At 36.7% G+C, this 17,924-nt stretch overlaps 1 protein-coding gene across 1 annotated transcript in view; it reads right to left on the bottom strand.

Annotated features, from left to right (window-relative positions):
• LOC121101654 (oxidation resistance protein 1-like) overlaps positions 1-14,723 on the bottom strand; it is a 485,929-nt gene extending 471,206 nt beyond the window's left edge. Inside the window, exon 1 of the mRNA XM_040625572.1 lies at positions 14,639-14,723. The gene's annotated coding sequence lies outside the window, so the exon portion shown is untranslated. The remainder of the gene's footprint in view (positions 1-14,638) is intronic.
• Positions 14,724-17,924: the final 3,201 nt, after the last annotated feature.

The raw sequence follows: 17,924 nt of genomic DNA, 5'->3' as shown, positions 1-17,924 counted from the left end.
CTCTTCCTTAATATGATCTCTCTCTCTCTCTCTCTCTCTCTCTCAATCCAAAAGCCAACATTCTTAATGGCAAATACCAGAGATATTTCCACTACAATCAATTACCAAAACAAGACCATTCTGTATCAAAAGTATTATTCAACATTGTGCTGGAGTTAAAAAATAATAATAACTAGACAAAAGAAAAACACTACAGTTAAGGAAATCATAAATGAGAAATTAAAACTCAGTGTATATAGATTGTAATACTTGAAAGAAACAGAAAACAATCTAAAAACTGCTACATAAAGAAAGATACTTCAGTAAGGGGTGGTATAAAGAACAAAACGAAAACAGCATGGGAATATTCAGAAAGAGAAATTAAGAAAATAATCCCATTTATGAATACATCAAAAAGAATAAAATATATAGCAATAAATTTAACTGAGGAGATGAAACACCTGTACCATGAAAACTATAAGACGTTAATGAAAAAAACTGAAGATGACACAAACAAATGAAAAGAAATTTCATGCTCATGGAACCAATATTGTTAAACTTTCCATACTACCCAAACAATCTATAAATTCAATGAAATCTCTGTCAAAATACCAGTAGGGATGTCTGGGTAGCTCAAGTTGGTTAAGTGTCTGACCTTGGCTCAGGTCATGATCTCAGGGTCCTGGGCTCCAGCCCCACATTGAGCTTACTGCTCACTGGGAAGTCTGCTTGTCCCTCTCCCTCTTCCCCCCTTACCCACTCATGTGTTTGCTTTCTCTCTCTCTCAAACAAATAAATTAAAATCTTTAAGAAAAATACCAATAACATTGTTCACAGAACTGGAGCATATAATCCTAACATTTGTATGGAACCACAAAAGACCCTAAATGGCTAAAGAAATCTTGAGAAAGAAAAACAGCCAAAGGTATCCTGCCCCCAGATTTCAAACTATACTACAAAGCTATAGTAATCAAAAAAGTATGGTACCATCACAAAAGCAAACACATAGATCAACAGAACAGGACAGAAAGCCCAGAAATAGACCCATGCTTATTTGCTCAATTACTCTATAGCAAAAGATTCAAGAATATACAGTGATGAAAAAATAGTCTCTTCAAAAAATGGTGTTGAGAAAACTGAACAGCCACATACAAAAGAATGAACCTGAGCCACTTTCTTATACCAGCTACAAAATTAAACCCAAAGACCTAAATGTAAGACCTAAAACTGTAAAACTCCCAAAAGAAAACATAAGCAGTAAACTCATGTACATCAGTCTTAGAATATTTTTTGGATCTGTCTCCTCAGGCAAGGGAAACGAAAGCAAAAATGAACAACTGGGATTACATCAAACTAAAAAGTTTTTGCACAGTGAAGGAAACCATCAGTAAAACAAAATGGCAACCTATAGAATAGTAGAAGATTTTTTGCAAATGATAGCTCTGAAAAGAGATTGATATCCAAAATATATAAAGAACTCCTACAACTCAACACCAAACAAGCAATCTGATTAAAAATATGCACAGAGGACCTGAACAGACATTTTTCCAAGGAAGACATACAGATGGTCAACAGACACATGAAAAGATGCTCAACATCACTCATCATCAGGGAAATGCAAATCAAAATGACAGTGAGATATCACCTCACACCTGTTAGAATGGCTAGTACCAAGCAAGAGACAGAAAGTGTGGGTGAGGATTTGAAGGGAGAACTCTTATGCACTATTGATGGGAATAGCAGCCACTATGAAAAACAATATGGAGGCTCCTCAAAAAATTAAAAATAGAACAACCATATGATCCATCAATGCCACTTTTGGATATTTATCTGAAGAAAATAAAAACATGAATTTTAAAAGATATATGCAGCCTATATTCATTGCAGCATGATTTATAATAGCTTATATGTGGAGGCAACCTAAGTGTCCATCTGGATAAAGAATATGAGGCATATGTGTGTGTGCGTGTGTGTGTGTGTGTGTTTGTGTGTGTGTGTATTTTATATATAATGGAATATTACTCTGCCATAAAAAAGAATGAAATCTTGCCATTTTTAATAACATGGCTTGACCTAGAGTGTATTATGGTAAGTGAAATAAGTCAAACAGAGAAAGACAAATACTATGGGATTTCACTTAGGTGCAAAATCTAAAAAACAAAGCAAATTAACAAAACAGAAACAGACTCATAAATACAGAGAACAAACTTGTGGTTCCCAGAGGGGAACTGGGTAGGGAGATGAGCAAAATAGGTAAAGGAGATTAAGAGGTACAAATTCCCATTATAAAATAAATAAATCACAGGGATGCAAAGTACAGTATAGGGAATATAGTCAATCATATTGTCATACTTCTATATGGTGATAGATGGTAACTAGACTTATTGTGGGATCACTTGGTAATATATATAAATGTTGGATCACCATGTTGTACACCTGAAATTAATATAATTTTATATGTCAGTTAGACTTCAATGAAAAGAAAACCAGTTTCAACTATAACATATAGCTGACTTGAAGGAATTAGTAAACTTCCATATGCCATCATTACTATTAATTTGCAGTTTTAAAGGATTTTTATACTACCATAAAGCAGGGCTTTCTAAGCCTTGTGCTGATAATAGATTTTAGACATATCAATTATTAATTCCCTCAGCTCTCAGAAAGGTCAGGTAGATACCTGGCTACGTGCAGATGCCTGCCGGTTACTGCTCTGGACAAACAGCCTCCGGGCTTGGACAGCCTCTCACATTTACCCCAGGGCACTACAGAAATACTCAACTTTTGATGTGTACCACGACATAAAAAGATGGGCAAGCCTTATACAAAAGCCACATAGGAGAATAGTTAGAGGCCGACTCTGAGGCCAGAGGACCCAGCTCTGTCCTTAACTAAATACATGGCCTGGAGAAAGTGATTTAATCTCAGTGCCTCTGTGTAAAGTGGGGATAATAAAACTGTTTGTTTTGTATGATTATAGGGTGGAGCTAAATGGTTTATTCTATGTAAAGCATTTAGCACAGTGTCTGGCAGATAGAAAGTACTCAATATTATTTTCCACTCAAATTTCAACTAATGTCACACATCTGGATGTTTCTGAAAACTTTTATTTCCAGCTAATACAAGTACAAACTTGATCACCTTTTCACAAATATATTTGGCAATATACATCAAAGACTTTTAGAATATGATATTTTAAACCCATTTATAATTTCTTCTCGGGGAATTTATCCTAAAGAAGAATCAGAAATACACATAAGACATTTGATACAAAGAAGTGGATTAGAGCACTTTTTGGAAAAGGAAAAGTTGGAAACATGTCTGACTAGACAAATGTTTAAAAATATTCATGACAGAATATTATGTAAGCGTTCAAAAATCATTTTTCAAAGAATACTTCACTAGAGGCAATACTCAAGACATAAGGTTAATTATAAAAAGACAGACTTAAAGGGGCACCTTGGTGGCTCAGTGGATTAAGTGTCTGACTTCGGCTCAAGTCATGATCCCAGGGTCCTGGGGTTGAGTCCTGTGTCAAGGTCCTTGCTCAGTGGGGAGTTTTCTTCTCCCTCTCCCTCCCCTCTCCCCCTTCTACTCCCCCTCCCCCTCCCACTTTCTCCTCTCCCTCCCCACTCCTTTCCCCTGCTCCTGGTCTCTCACTCTCTCTCTCAAGTAAATAAAATCTTTTAAAAAAGACAGACTTAAAATTGTAAATACATAAAATTTTAAGTAGAAAGATACGTAAATGTGCATAGAAAAATATAAAAGGACTGAAATAGAAATATTAACAGAAAGAAGTATGAGTTTGATATATGATTAGTATGATTTTGATAATGACAGTAAAAATCATTACTATAAACCAGTAGAAGATCTAACTGAAAAAAAGAACCATATGCAACAGCAACAGAAAAGATTAAAATGTCTAGAAACAAACTTAAAAGATATTGAAGACCTATATATAAAAGTCAAAAGAATCAAAAGAATCACAAATAGGCTAAAAAGAACTCAGAAATTAAGTCATAGAAGACTAACAAACCAGTAGGAAAATCGACTTAGAAGATGAAGAGAGATTTCATAAGAAACTACAAAGACATAAAATATAAGAAGTGTTCAATCTCAATGCTCAAAAAAGAAGTGCTCAAAAATGAAACAACACAAACAAACAAACAAAAATTGTGCTTTTTTTCACCTGCTGCCTAGGCAAAAATTCGAAAGTTTTTTGACACACTTCTATGAAAATTCTGGGCTATAGATGCTTTAATACATTAAAGGGGGGTACAAAGTGGAGTATATGAAAGAAAATTGGTAATATCTATCAAAACACAAATACGGGGCACCTGGGTTGCTCAGTTGGCTGGGTACCTGCCTTCGGCTCAGATCATGTCCCAGGGTCCTGGGATCGAGTCCCTCATCAGCACCCTTCTCAGCAGGGAGTCTGCTTCTCCCTCTCTCTCTCTGTCCCTCCACCCAACTCGTTCTCTCTCTCTCTCTCAAATAAATAAATAAATAAATAAATAAATAAATAAATAAATAAATACAATCTTTAAAAAACCCCACAGATACATATCCCTTTTGCTCTCATAGCTCCATATGTAGAAATATAACTTAAAAATATGCTCATGCATATTTAAAATGACTTAAGTACCCTGATACTCATTGTCCTATTGTTAGTAACAGTAAAAGATAGAAAAAAACTAAACACCCATCAATCTTGAACTTCTGAAATAGATCATGGTGAAATGATTAAAAAAAAAAAATCCTATGCAGTTGAACCTCAGATGAGACCTCATCACCAACCAGCTCCTTGGTCATGGCCTTGCAGAGGACCCAGCCACCCCACGTTTGGACTCCTGACCTACAGAAAACTGTGAAATTATAACAAATGTGTGTGGTTTAACCACATTTTTGTCAGGTAGCAATAGAAACAAATATAGACAGGGAGCTTTACGAAGCCAAAACTATACTCACTCCCCTCTAACCGTTTGCTAGCATCTCACATGCAAAGGACTTCTGAGCTTCCCTGACTTTACCCTTGAGGGGACCTGGATCGGGCTCTGAGCCTGGCAGGTGTGGGTCAGGCAGTAGTTCACAAGTCAAGAGTTGGATGAAGCAAGAACACCCTTCCAATAGTCCACTTTCTTTCCTATTACAAAAAATAGAAAACAACTATATATTTTCTACAACCTTGACAGCTGCCTCCTATCCCAGCTCAAATCTACTTCTCTACATGCACACTAGCTAGAAGGAGCCTCTGCCCCCAGCTGTCACTCCAGCTCTCTTCATGTTCTCTCTCTGGTCCCTTTGGAAGTGGTAAGGGGCAAAGGAACAAGCAGAAGAATCAGTTGACCAGTTTAGGGTAAACTGCAGTAGAAGCCCCTCCCACATCACACTTTGTTCAAGGCCTGGAAATAACTTCATTTCATTCTTACTCTTGAATGATAGTGATTCTGGTTAGGAAAATTGAGGTTGGTTGTTATTTCTTCCTCAGTATTTTTAAGATATTAACACACCATCCCCTGACTCCTGTTGCTGCCGTTGAGAAATCAGCCACGTGGAAATTACCGTCTTTTGTAGCTTTAGTGCCCTCTTGCCACATCTGGCCCTTCCACCCACTTCAGCTACTTTTAAGATCTTCTTTCTGTCTTTGATGTTTAACAGTTGCAATATGACATGTCTAGTGTGGATTTCCTTTTATTATTATGACTGGCCTGTCTTTTTTTTTAATATTTTTTTATTATATTATGTTAGTCACCATACAGTACATCCCTGGTTTCTGATGTAAAGTTTGATGATTCATTAGTTGCGTATAACACCCAGTGCACCATGCAATACGTGCTCTCCTTACTGCCCATCACCAGCCTATCCCATTCCCCCTCCCTTCTCCCCTCTGAAGCCCGCAGTTTGTTTCTCAGAGTCCATAGTCTCTCATGCTTCATTCCCCCTTCTGATTACTCCCCCTTTCTTTATCCCTATGACCGGCCTGTCTTAAATCTGAAGAATGAGATTTTTGCATGGATTCTAGAAAATTCTGAGCCACTACCTTTTCAAATATTGCTACTTTGACATATTTTTTTTCTCTCCTTCTGAAACCACAATTAAAAGTATATCAGACCTTATTATTTCTTTTCACTTTATCTTTTCATATTTTCCATTTGTATTTGTTATTCCAAAGTGTTTTTAGTTTATCTTTATTTTTTTAAAACAATTTTATTTATTTATTTGAGAGAGAGCAAGACAGCAAGAAAGAGCATGAGTAGAGGGGGAGGGGCAAGGGAGAGGGAGAAGCGGACTCCCCACTGAGCAGGGAGCCCAACACTGAGGATCTCAGGGCCAGAGCCAAAGGCAGCCGCTTACCCAAATGAGCCACCCAGGCGCCCCCTCTTTAGGTTTATCTTGAGTGTACTAATTTTTTCTTCATATCAGATTAATTTGCTAGGCAACTCATCCATTAAGTCTCCAATAGCAATCATTAAATGTTTTTCCTTTTCAGATTATTTTATTATTAAAGCTTCCTGGTTATTTTGACAGTCTTTTTTAATGTAACATACTTTTGATTTCTGGTTTGCTTTTCTTTTAAGATTAAAAAACTCCACTATTTTATGTGCTGTATTGTTATTTTAATTTTTATGCGTACAGTTTTTGTGAAATTAATTCCATTTTTTAAATCACGAAATCAAGTTCCTTAGAACACTATTTTACTTTTTAACTTTTTACATTTGGGTTTAAGACCCCTTCTCCCAGAAAGTATTTACATTCGCTTTTACCCGGCACCTGGAATCAATTTTAAACTACTAACCCATGACAACTTTCAAATACAGACACATGTATTTTTTATTTCTCCTTTACCCAGAGTCAAAATAAAACAAGTAAGTAGTTTCAATGTCTTGTGTTTTCCGCCTGGTTTCCACTGGGGGCATCGTGTGTGTGTGTGTGTGTGTGTGTGTGTTTTCAAGAGGCTTTGATCTGAGCTCCCAAGTTATAACAAGTACACTATTTTGTGTTTTCTTCCTTTGGGACAAGGTTTGATTAAATCCCAGCTCTGGTCAGCCAGGAATCTACAGGTGCAGGTGCTACCAGGGGAGCGATAACTCCAGCCATCCCTTTCTCTCTGGACTTCAGTGTTCTCATCCTTTTGAACTTCTGGGATCACTCTTTTCTGCAACCCAGTAATGCGTTTAAAAACATTTTTAACACACTGTATCCAGAAAGTTTAGCTCTGATACAGAAATTTGCCCCGCCTATCTTATAATTGCCAAAAGGATGTATGTGTGTATTGTTAAAAGATAAACTGAGGCACATTAAAATTTTTAAGACTTTATTTAAGCATTTATAGATTCTAATCAGGCAGTGCAAAACCAGAAGCGGTTAGGGGTGCTCTGCTGACAGAAACCAGGGGGAAGGTTTATATAGAGAAAGCACAGAGACAAAGAAAGGAAAGTATTAGTTAACTGTTTCCTTTCTTCATAAAATACTTGTTGAGAAGACACTACGTGCCAAATACTTAAAGAGGCCACGTGTAGAGAGCTGACAGAGACTTACTGTGTAGTGTGTGAGGTAGGTAAGTAAATAACAATAATTCAGTGTGAGAATTATGAGGTACGAGCAATATATGGATGCCCTAGGAGTACGTATTGATCCAGAACTCAAGAGTTATAGTTCGAAAACTTTCCTGAGGAAATGCATCTAACATGGGAACATTCAAGAAAGAGCAGTGTTTTCACAGGGAATAAAGGCATGAAGGAGAAGACGTTGTAGGTATTTGGAACAATGCATTTCCCTTGAAATTTTGTTTTCCATTTTTTAGCTTTCCTTAACTGCTATGCTCGCAAAATGCCTCTTCTCACTTTTGTATGATCCCCTCTGAAATTTTGTTTTCCATTTTTTAGCTTTCCTTAACTGCTATGCTCACAAAATGCCTCTTCTCACTTTTGTATGATCCCCTCTGAGATCTTCTGTGTGTGACTTTCTCCCTGAGAATGACAGGCAAGAAAATTAGAAAAAGATGCAGTGTCTTGTTATTCAAAAGCATTTGATTTCATCCATCCTGTTTTCTGCAGTCTTACTTGGCTATGTCCACTGACGTGATCATACTGCCCTCTGGAGGAGTAATTTAGCAATGGTTTTTAAGTATGTTAAAAAAAAAAAAAAATTGAGACCTTAAAAAATAAGCAGTTATCAAGCGATGGAAAGACATGGGGGCACCTTAAATGCATAGTTACTGAAAGAAGCCAATCTGAAAAGGCTAAATACTACATAATTCCAACTCTATGACATTTTTAAAAAGACAAAGCTGTGGAGAAAATAAAAGATGAGTTGTTACAAGGGGTTGGAGCTGGGGGGTGGGGAAGAGATAAGACTAGGCGGAGCACACGGGATTTGTAAGACAGTGGAACTATTCTGTGTGGTTTTATAATGATGGATATATATTATTATGTATTCGTCCAGATCCACAGAATGTAGAACACCAGGAGTGAACCCTAAGATAAGCTATGGACTTTGAGTGATTCTGATGTGTTAATGTAGGTTCATCTTTGGTTAAGAAAAAAAAAAAAGTATTCTGGTGGGGGTGCTAATAATGGGGGAAGCTATACATATGTAGGGATGAGGGTATATGGGAAATCTCTGTACCTCCCTCTCGATTCTGTGGTAAATCGACACCGCTCTTAAAAAATAAACTCTTAAACAGATTTATCCAAAATATAAGTGGAGTTTGGTTGGAGAGAAGAGAAGAATAATTGCATTAGGTCAAACATCATGATCTAATTAGCTCTCCAAAATTGGATTACAGAGAAGTGTGAATGCTTTACTTTTCCTGATAGTAAATAAAAGTTGCTTTAACTTTTTTTTTTTTTGGAATTTTTGTAGGTCTTAAAGAGAAAGCATTTGGAGGTATGGTAAGACTGGGTAGAAAAGGGAAATTTTTGACATATCCAAGTGTAAGGATTTTTTATTTTTATTTTTTGTTTAGTTTAAAGCTCCTTGGGTCTTTTTATTTCTCTCATTTTCTAAACTTCTTTTAGAGTGAGGGTTAGAAAGGGTGGGTTAAAATAAATTGATTTCATTTTGAAGCTTATAAATCTTATTATTTTGTGCTGAGGCCAAACTATATTGAGACTATGTGTCCAAAATTTAATAAATATTCTTTTTTGATTTTTGTATTGGCAAAAATAAAGAATTGAAGTCATATGTTCATAATACAAAATTTTTCATTTTAAAACAAAGACTTTTAAAAGTAAAAGAGCTTAAAAATACAGATTTTCAAGTTTTCAGCAAAGAGTTGGTAATTAGAGATGGCTAAGTAGCTCAGGATCCTAAGTGATATTCACTTTATAGGATATAAGCAGTTTAGGTACCAAACTGCAAACACCATAGGCAAAAAATAAAAGTCCAATGATAATTTGATTAAAAAGTTATAAAGACATCATGGGGCGCCTGGGTGGCACAGCGGTTAAGCATCTGCCTTCGGCTCAGGGCGTGATCCCGGCGTTGTGGGATCGAGCCCCACATCAGGCTCTTCCACTATGAGCCTGCTTCTTCCTCTCCCACTCCCCCTGCTTGTGTTCCCTCTCTCGCTGGCTGTCTCTATCTCTGTCGAATAAATAAATAAAATCTTAAAAAAAAAGTTATAAAGACATCGAAGTAATTTCTGAAATGCCAGTGCAAAGGAGAGTTAAATGCTCTTTAGTTCAGTCCAATTCATAAATTTCATCTTTTGTGTAAACGTTTATTACACTGAAGTTCTGTTCTTATTCAATTACTAGAGAAACAAACTATGTTTTTCTTTTAAAGATTATTTATTTAAGAGAGAGAAAGAGGGAGGGGCAGAGGGAGAAGCAGATTCTCTGCTGAGCAGGAAGCCACATGTGGGGCTCAATCCCAGGACCCCGAGATCATGACCTGAGCCGAAGGGAGACTTTTAACCAACTGAGCCACCCAGGCGCCCCTGAAACAAACTATGTTTTACAAAGGTTTTGCAACAGATGATGGTCCTGGAGCATTTGAGGACCAGAAATGAGATGAAATGGAGCAGCATTTTCACATAAATGGTCATATATCCTACTGATTTCTCCAGATTCATGATTCAAGTGTTGCTAAGAGGCATTTCCAGTTATTAAACACACAGTCAAAATGACCACTTATACAAACTATGCTCTAATATTTAAGGAGTAAACTAAGAAAGCTGAAGGGCAAATATAAAGTGGTGTATTCTTGGGATCAGATGATTTGCAGCTTTGACTGTCACCTCTTTCTGTTCATAGTTGAAGGCCCCAAGTATTCTTCAAGTTAAAGTAAATCATTGATATAAATAGTTACAATGCCTCAAACTTTTAAGCCAAAAGCAATCATTCAAGCTATCGTAATGGTGATTGCAAAATCTATTTGAGTAATTCCATCCACTGTGTGCTCCCATTCCATCTGTGGTCAAAGTGCAGCTAACAACAGAAAAGGATTTTAAATATAAACAGAACACAAACTCTCAATGCAGAGGCTTCATGGATACACTAATGACACATTTGTGCTAATTCTATGAGCTTAGACATTATTTACCAAGGTATCCACATCTGAAAAAGATGATTGGCAAACTAAAGTATTGCCAGAGAATAAAAGACAGTATGGCAAAATATCGAGAAAATGGGTCATAATGGGAAATAGCTGAAGGAAGCAAGGGAAATCCACTCACTCAACAAATAGTCACGGAGAATGTATGCACCAGACGCTGGACTAGGACTGGAGCTTATTGTGATAAATGAAACAAGTGAGAATTACTGTCCTCATGAAGTTTATATTCTACCAGAGAACACAAATAACAAACATGATAAATGATTAAATTTTCTAGTACGTAAGGTAGCCATAAAGAGTTGGGTCTTCTGTTCTCAATGTGGCACTCACAAAAAGAGTTCTCAAGCTTTGGGGATCTTTTTTAAAGTGTAGATAATAACAAAAATTAGGCAATATCAATATATTGCATGTGGACTTAAGATACAATCTAAACATTCTTTAAAAAATAAAACTAGATCATACAAGAAAATTTGAGACAAACATTGTGATGTTATTCATAATTTAAGCCACTGACATCATCTCGGGGGTAATATTTTTAATTGCCAGATATTTGTTTCCTTAATAAAAGGAATCTTAAATGATTCCTCACAGATTATTAGTTTTAATGTATAAATATATATAAAGTGACAGGTGTCGTGCTTAACACGGTTTAGCTGTCTCACAGGCAAAGAAGAAGGCTCTTCTGTCCAAAAACTTCTCCATCTCTGAAATGCCATTGTGTCCCAAATTTTGGTGCGGGGGGGGGGGGGGTGAGTTTAGTGCAATATAAAGTGGATAAAATGAGGAAGGGATATATGACATTCTGGAAAAGGCAAGACTACGGAGATAGTAGAAAGACCAGTGGTTACCAGGGATTAGAGATGGGGGAGAGGAAGGATGGGTGTGTGAGATACAAAGCATTGGTAAGGCAGTGAAAAGTCTCTGTGTGAAACTATGATAGAGATACATGCCATTACACATTTGTCCAAACCCATAGGATATACAACAACGAGACTGAACCCTCCACTGTGGACTTCAGGTGATAATGATGTGCCGATGTAGGCTCATCAACTGTAACGAATGTATACTCTGGTGTGAGATGTCAATAATGGGGGAGGCTATGCATGAGTGGGGGCAGGAAACTTCTGTATCCACTCAATTTTTCTGTGAACCTAAAACTGCTCTAAAAAAATAAAGTCAATTTTTAACAAAATAGCACTTACAGGCAATTTTAAAAATTACTGGATGTGTTAAACAAACAAACACAAAAGAGGAAGGGATAGAGCTAATAATGGGCAACTAGCTGGAAACAGGAGTTATTAACTGAATACTTGGGTGGGCAGCAAGACGGGGGAGATGTGTTGGAAAGAAATGTAGAAAGGCCAACTATCTAATTAGCTTCTCCCTAGGGTTGATGCAGGGCACCGAAGGTCATACGTAAATGCAATGGAGCTTTATTATACTCATGTTCAATTTAAGAAGCAGTTCGGTATTACAAGGAATCAAACAGTCCTTGTAGAAAGTGCACGGGCCTCGAAATCACTCAAAAGAATTTAAATCCCACCTTGATCATTTACCACCTGGGCGATTTTGGAAAAGGCAAACTCAAATTGCTTGTATGATAGTTAATCATTTGTAAAAAGATGACTGCAATACGTAAGATTGTTGAGAGCATTAATGGAATGAATTGGATTCTGAAAGCAATAGCCATCAGCTTCTCACATACATCTCAACAGAAGACTTGCTTTTTGGAGATGTACAAATACCATTGAGTGTACTGACGTAGAGTCTATCTGATTCTATGTTCATCAAGTGCTCACTGACTTAGAGAATTCTCCTTAGTTTCTCATCATTAAAAATATATATTTTGAGACTTAGAGAACTCAGCTCTGCTCTAACCACAAAAACGTTTTGAGGAAAATGAAAGTCAACAAAGGAGAAGACAGTGACAAATGTATTTCTCAACATGATAACTGAGTCTATTCTTAAACTCCCCACAAATTAAGAGTCACCATTAAGTATAGAAACAAGAAGAAGGAAAAAACTCTCAGGCTGAATTTGGATTTATATTTTCATGTGTTATCTAAATAGAATTCTTCTTGTTTTCAAATGAACGTATTTAGCCTTGGATATTGTCATTCATTCCCAGTGAGGAATTACAGATACTTGAAACTGGAAGTTTAAGCCCATTAAAAAGGATTAGCATTTTCATACACTTTTATTAAAAAGTTATTTATCACCTACCTTTGATAATATCCACTTAGAAAAAATACTTATTTACATATTTGTTTTCATTGGGTAAATAGTTCCTTCATCTCTTTTTGTATGTCTTATAAGCCACAGATTTACAATATGTTACATTCAAATTTTCTCATTTGTTGCATCAATTATGAAAGAGAAGTTAAGGGATAAAGGGATTTGTCAGCTAATTTGTGCTTTCAGCTTGCTCTAAGTAGTTGTCCCAAAGTGTAGAAAAATACAGCAGAGTCCTGCCTACATTGTGTCTACATTCATACCATTTTTCTTCTCAAGGAAAAAAGATTGTTAAAAATGAGAGATCAGACCCCTGAGTACATTCTGACAGTGTCTCACATATAAAATAAACTTAGTAAACATTAGATTAATATAAACGTGAGTGGATCAGAAGGCTTAAATCTGTTAATTAAAAATCTATGGCACCTTTCTGCAAGAATTATTTCTATAAATCAGAAACCATTTAAAATTCAGAACCAGGAGAAGATTGATCTGTTTCATTAAGCTGAATTACCAAATAAATGAAGTTTACCACTTAAAATCCTAAAGGCTGTTTTAATGGGAATATTTCCAAAAGGTACGCATACTGCTCAAACCAGAGTCATGCCCCTGAACATCAGTGGTTGTCTTGTGCTGTTACGCAATGAGGCTCCCAGGGCGAATCCCACAGGCAGGACTTAAGCAGCTGTGAAGCATAGGATTTGAGGTTTCTTGCCACTAATCTTTAGATTTTATTTGTGTTTTCTCCCTTAGTTTCAGGTTGAAAGCACTTCCCTGTTGTGGCATCAAGATATCTGTCTCTCGGAGCTTTTATTTGTCCTTTCATTCTTGATTGCATGTCATATTTTTGGAGCTCATAAACCAGATCATTTAGTACTTTCGATTCACCTGTGCAACCAGGAGGATTCACACAAATGACGTGTATGAACTCTAAGCGATCTTTTGGTGATTCCCAAGTCCTTTTGATCTTTTTTTTTTGAGTCCTTGGCCTATCTAGACAGTTGATTTGCCAGACTGGCCACAACAATTGAGATATCACCCAAATCATAGCATGCAGCTGCTGCTAACAAGCATGGAGGTCTTACTCATTGGCATCTTTTTTCCCCCCTAAACCAGATCCCTCTGTTTAATTCAACAATAATTCCTCCCTTCTAAGCCCATCCAAAATACATCTCTCTGATCCTTCATAAAAACTTCCCAATACACGGACTTCTCAAATATGTTGTTCTAATGTGAGTTTGGGGCTCCTGGGTTAATGTACAGTGCTCTGTATAACAAACATTTGTTTAAAAAAAAAAAAAAAGACAACAACTAATGTAGTAATAGTTCCCTGAGTATTAATGCTTGCAACCACTCTGAAAAATGGGTTTCTTTATTGACATTTTATAAATGAGGAAATTGAGAGTTGGAGAAGCTAAGTATTTTGCCTAAAGTCAAATAGTTAGAAAGCAACGAAGTCAGAATCACAATTTTGTTCTCTCTTAAGAGACCATGGCTTCTCTCATGCTCCGCAGTCTCTTTTATTTCAAGGCAAATTTTACAAATATCTTCTACTTTTAGTTACTTTTAGTATACGATTTTGCCGAAAAGCATCTCAACAGAGGGGCACAAATTAAAAGTTTTAAAGTAGAAGCAGCTCAAATGACCATACACAGACATTATTTAAAGATGAAGACCCTATGTAAATAGTGAACCAGCAAGGAGCCCCCACTACAATTGACATTTCCTTAAGCTCATGTAAGATGAGCCCTGAGTAGTCAATTCCACAACATTTGAGAAAATGAGAGACTTGCTCTGGGTCACACATGAGACACACACTCAGTAGTTATCACTATGTACAAGAAATAGCATGAACGATGTCCCTTACCTTGGCACTGAAACGGCTAAAATCCAGAAATTTTCACTTCCGGAGAATTTTGGCATTTCTCTAACAGTGTTGTGCTCCTCCCGGCAAGCTGAAAATGAGTCAAGATGCTGTTACAATTGCGCCATCTGCTGGTGATTATTAGAATTACACAAATCAGTTGACAAAGACTTTTCCAAATAACCGCTTTCTTTAGGTCGGTGGATTTTTATTTATAGGGTACGGTATGTACAGTAATGGGGCATGAATACCGAGGACACAAAGAGTGAAAATGGGGGACTGAATGGGCTACTAAAAAAATCAAAAATATGCCTATTGGGTCAAAACCAACTCACAAACTTTTGCAACGACATTAAAAAAAAAATCAATGAAACTTAGGGCCCAGAAACATAAAGAAAATTTTAAAAATGATTAACCATGTAAAAAATGAAACTTCTGTGTGACAATTACTGACACAATACACAGAAAGAACTCTATCAATCATAATGGGCAGGCAGCGGTTTTCAGGTCCGCTGCCACATCTTCGCAGTTTCCAGCAATCTGCTCACCCAGTATTAAAAACTCACTCAACCCATATCTATCGGGCGCCTGCTTTGTGCTAGGATCTGTTCTCTGAACTGGAAATACAGTTGTGAACAAAACAAGTTCTTCCCCTAAAGGAGCTTACATTCTAGATCGGGTGAGTGGGCAGAGGGGAGAGAAAAACCAAAGAAGTAAATATACATCAGGTTGTGATAAGTGATAGGACAGTGAACAAGCAGACAAGTGTATAGAGTAAGGAGGCCCCATTCCCATGAGGGAGATGGAGTGGAGGTGTTAGGAGGTAGCCACGCAGGAGGGGAAGAGTGTGCTAGGCAGAGAAAACAGCAAATACAAAGGCCCAGAAACAGGTGCAAGCTTGGCTAATTTGAGGAACATCAAGGACGTTTCTGTCCATGTAGTGAAATGAATGAAAGAAGTGGTGGAGGGCATTATCGTAAACTGACAGGGAGCGGCCAGACTCCATGGAGTCTTTAGGTCTTAATAAGAAGCTGGCCTTTCCTCTGAATGAGAAAGAAGGCCATCAGAAGGCTTTGAGACAAAGCGGAAATGTGAAGGGGAGAAAAGAAGCTATTAGCCACAGTCATAGCAGCTCTGTAACACAGGAATGTACTCATGTGAAGCAGAGGAACCTCTCTTACTACCATCCTCCTAGTTGCTATGGTCCTGAATCCGGTAACCCATCCCAGACATTTTTTTTTCCTGCATATTCTTCCCCTTGTTAGGCTTGGCTAGAAGGCTGACCTAGTAGGATTCATCTGTAGGTCTTAGGAAAGTTAACTTGGGTCATTTCTTCGTCACTATCTGAATATTACCAGACTCAGCACTTTGCTTTTTATAGGAGTATACACTGATATTTTCATGCTTTGACCTATTAAAGCAGAGTAATACAGCGTGGATTAATGTAGGTTAAGCCAGCATGATACAGTGAAGAGAAATGCTCAACGAAGAATGGAAGAAGATAGAAAAGTCTGGTGCAATATGAACTATTATAAATCCCTGCAAAACTGCATGCCTCACAGGCTATATATATATATATATATGTATGTATATAAATATATATATGTATATAAATATATATATGTATATAAATATATATGTATATAAATATATATATGTATATAAAGATTTTATTCATTCATTTATTTATTGGAAGAGAGAAAGTGTGTGTGCACAAGTGGGGGGAGGGGCAGAGGGAGAGGGAGAGAATCTCAAGCAGACTCCACACTGAGCACACCCAACACATGGCTTGATGTCATGGCCCTGAGATCATGACCTGAGCCGATATAAAGAGTTGGACGTTTAGCCAACTGAGCCACCCAGGCACCCCAGCATCTTTTATTTTATATACCTAAAATTGAACTCATGATATTGACTCCTAGCATCCAAACTTGTTCTTCTCGTTATGATCTCTATTTTAGTAAATGGCATCACCTCATACCCAGTTGCATGTCTGAAACCTTGCAGTCATTCTTGACACTTACTTCTCTCGTATCCTATACCCCTAATCAGTCACTGAGTACTATTGATTCTGTAAATTATTTCTATTCCCTCTAACCCTTTCCCATCATCTATATCCAAATCACAATTATTGCTCATCTGGACCACTGTAATTGATCCATATTTGATTCCCACTTTTTGTCTACTCTATCCATACCCTATTCACTTCATTCTCTCCCCACAGTCAAAATTCTCTAAAAATTTTTGATGCTTCTGCCCTGTTTAAAATCCTTAGTAGCTTCCCACTGTCCTTAGAAAAATGTTCAAAATTCTTAGTATTGTCTCTTCCGAGTTACACATCCATACAAAGATGATGTTTTAGACCTTCAGCTCTGTGAAAAGGTACATTAAATGCCTGCTTACATGCTATAAAATCATACAGCCCATTAAATGTACAAAGTCCTATTCTAATAAATCCACTCCTTATCTTGATTCCCAAATTTTCCCAAACATCTTTAATTTTTTCAAAAATATTCTGAGAATGTCAACAAGTATCAATGGGAAATTATTTTGAATATAACACTGTTAAGCAAAATACCTACCTACCCAACCATTTTCTTTACTGCTTCCTTTCAAAGACTGTGGGCCCTAAATCTCTCACAGTGTAGTTTTTTCAAATGTGATCCAACTATAACTAAATCTGAAGAGAGAATCAGGGTCAGTTTTCATCAATCTCTCTCAGGCTTTTATGACAGCATCACAGTGATGAATAATAAGTAATAATAACATGTATTGACGACCCAGGTCATTAGTTTGCTATCTAGTTGTCAATAAAAATGATAAACCAGAGAAGGAGAACTACAGTAGAAAAGGAAAAAATTGTACAACATAAATAAATCTATCACATAATATGAAAACAGATGTAGCTAAGGATCCTGAGTAGACCAGTTATTATATGACTATAGGCAAGTTATTTAATCTCTCTGAAATTCAGTATCTCCATTTAAAGATAGGCTATTTAGAAAGAAGGAAAAACTCCTCTTAAAAGATTGAAAATATAAGTGAACTATATACATAAGCAAAGGAGAATTGGCAAGAATTAAGCAAGTGTTAAACCTCTTAGACCCAACCACATTTAAATCTGACATAATAAAATCTTAGATTTTGTTGATTAATGACTTTCTTAAAAGAATAATACTATAAAGATGTTTTCCCCTTGTAATATTGAAATACCACTAGCTTTAGAATCATCTGAGGAAGAACTGACCTAAAAGAAAATCCAGGGATTAACTGTGACTCTCATTAGCTG

Source organism: Ursus maritimus, unplaced genomic scaffold, assembly GCF_017311325.1.
Source record: "Ursus maritimus isolate PB19 unplaced genomic scaffold, ASM1731132v1 scaffold_9, whole genome shotgun sequence".
Taxonomy (NCBI): Eukaryota; Metazoa; Chordata; class Mammalia; order Carnivora; family Ursidae; genus Ursus; species Ursus maritimus.
Note: the sequence above shows the minus strand (reverse complement) of the source record. Positions and strands in the feature narration are given on the sequence as shown.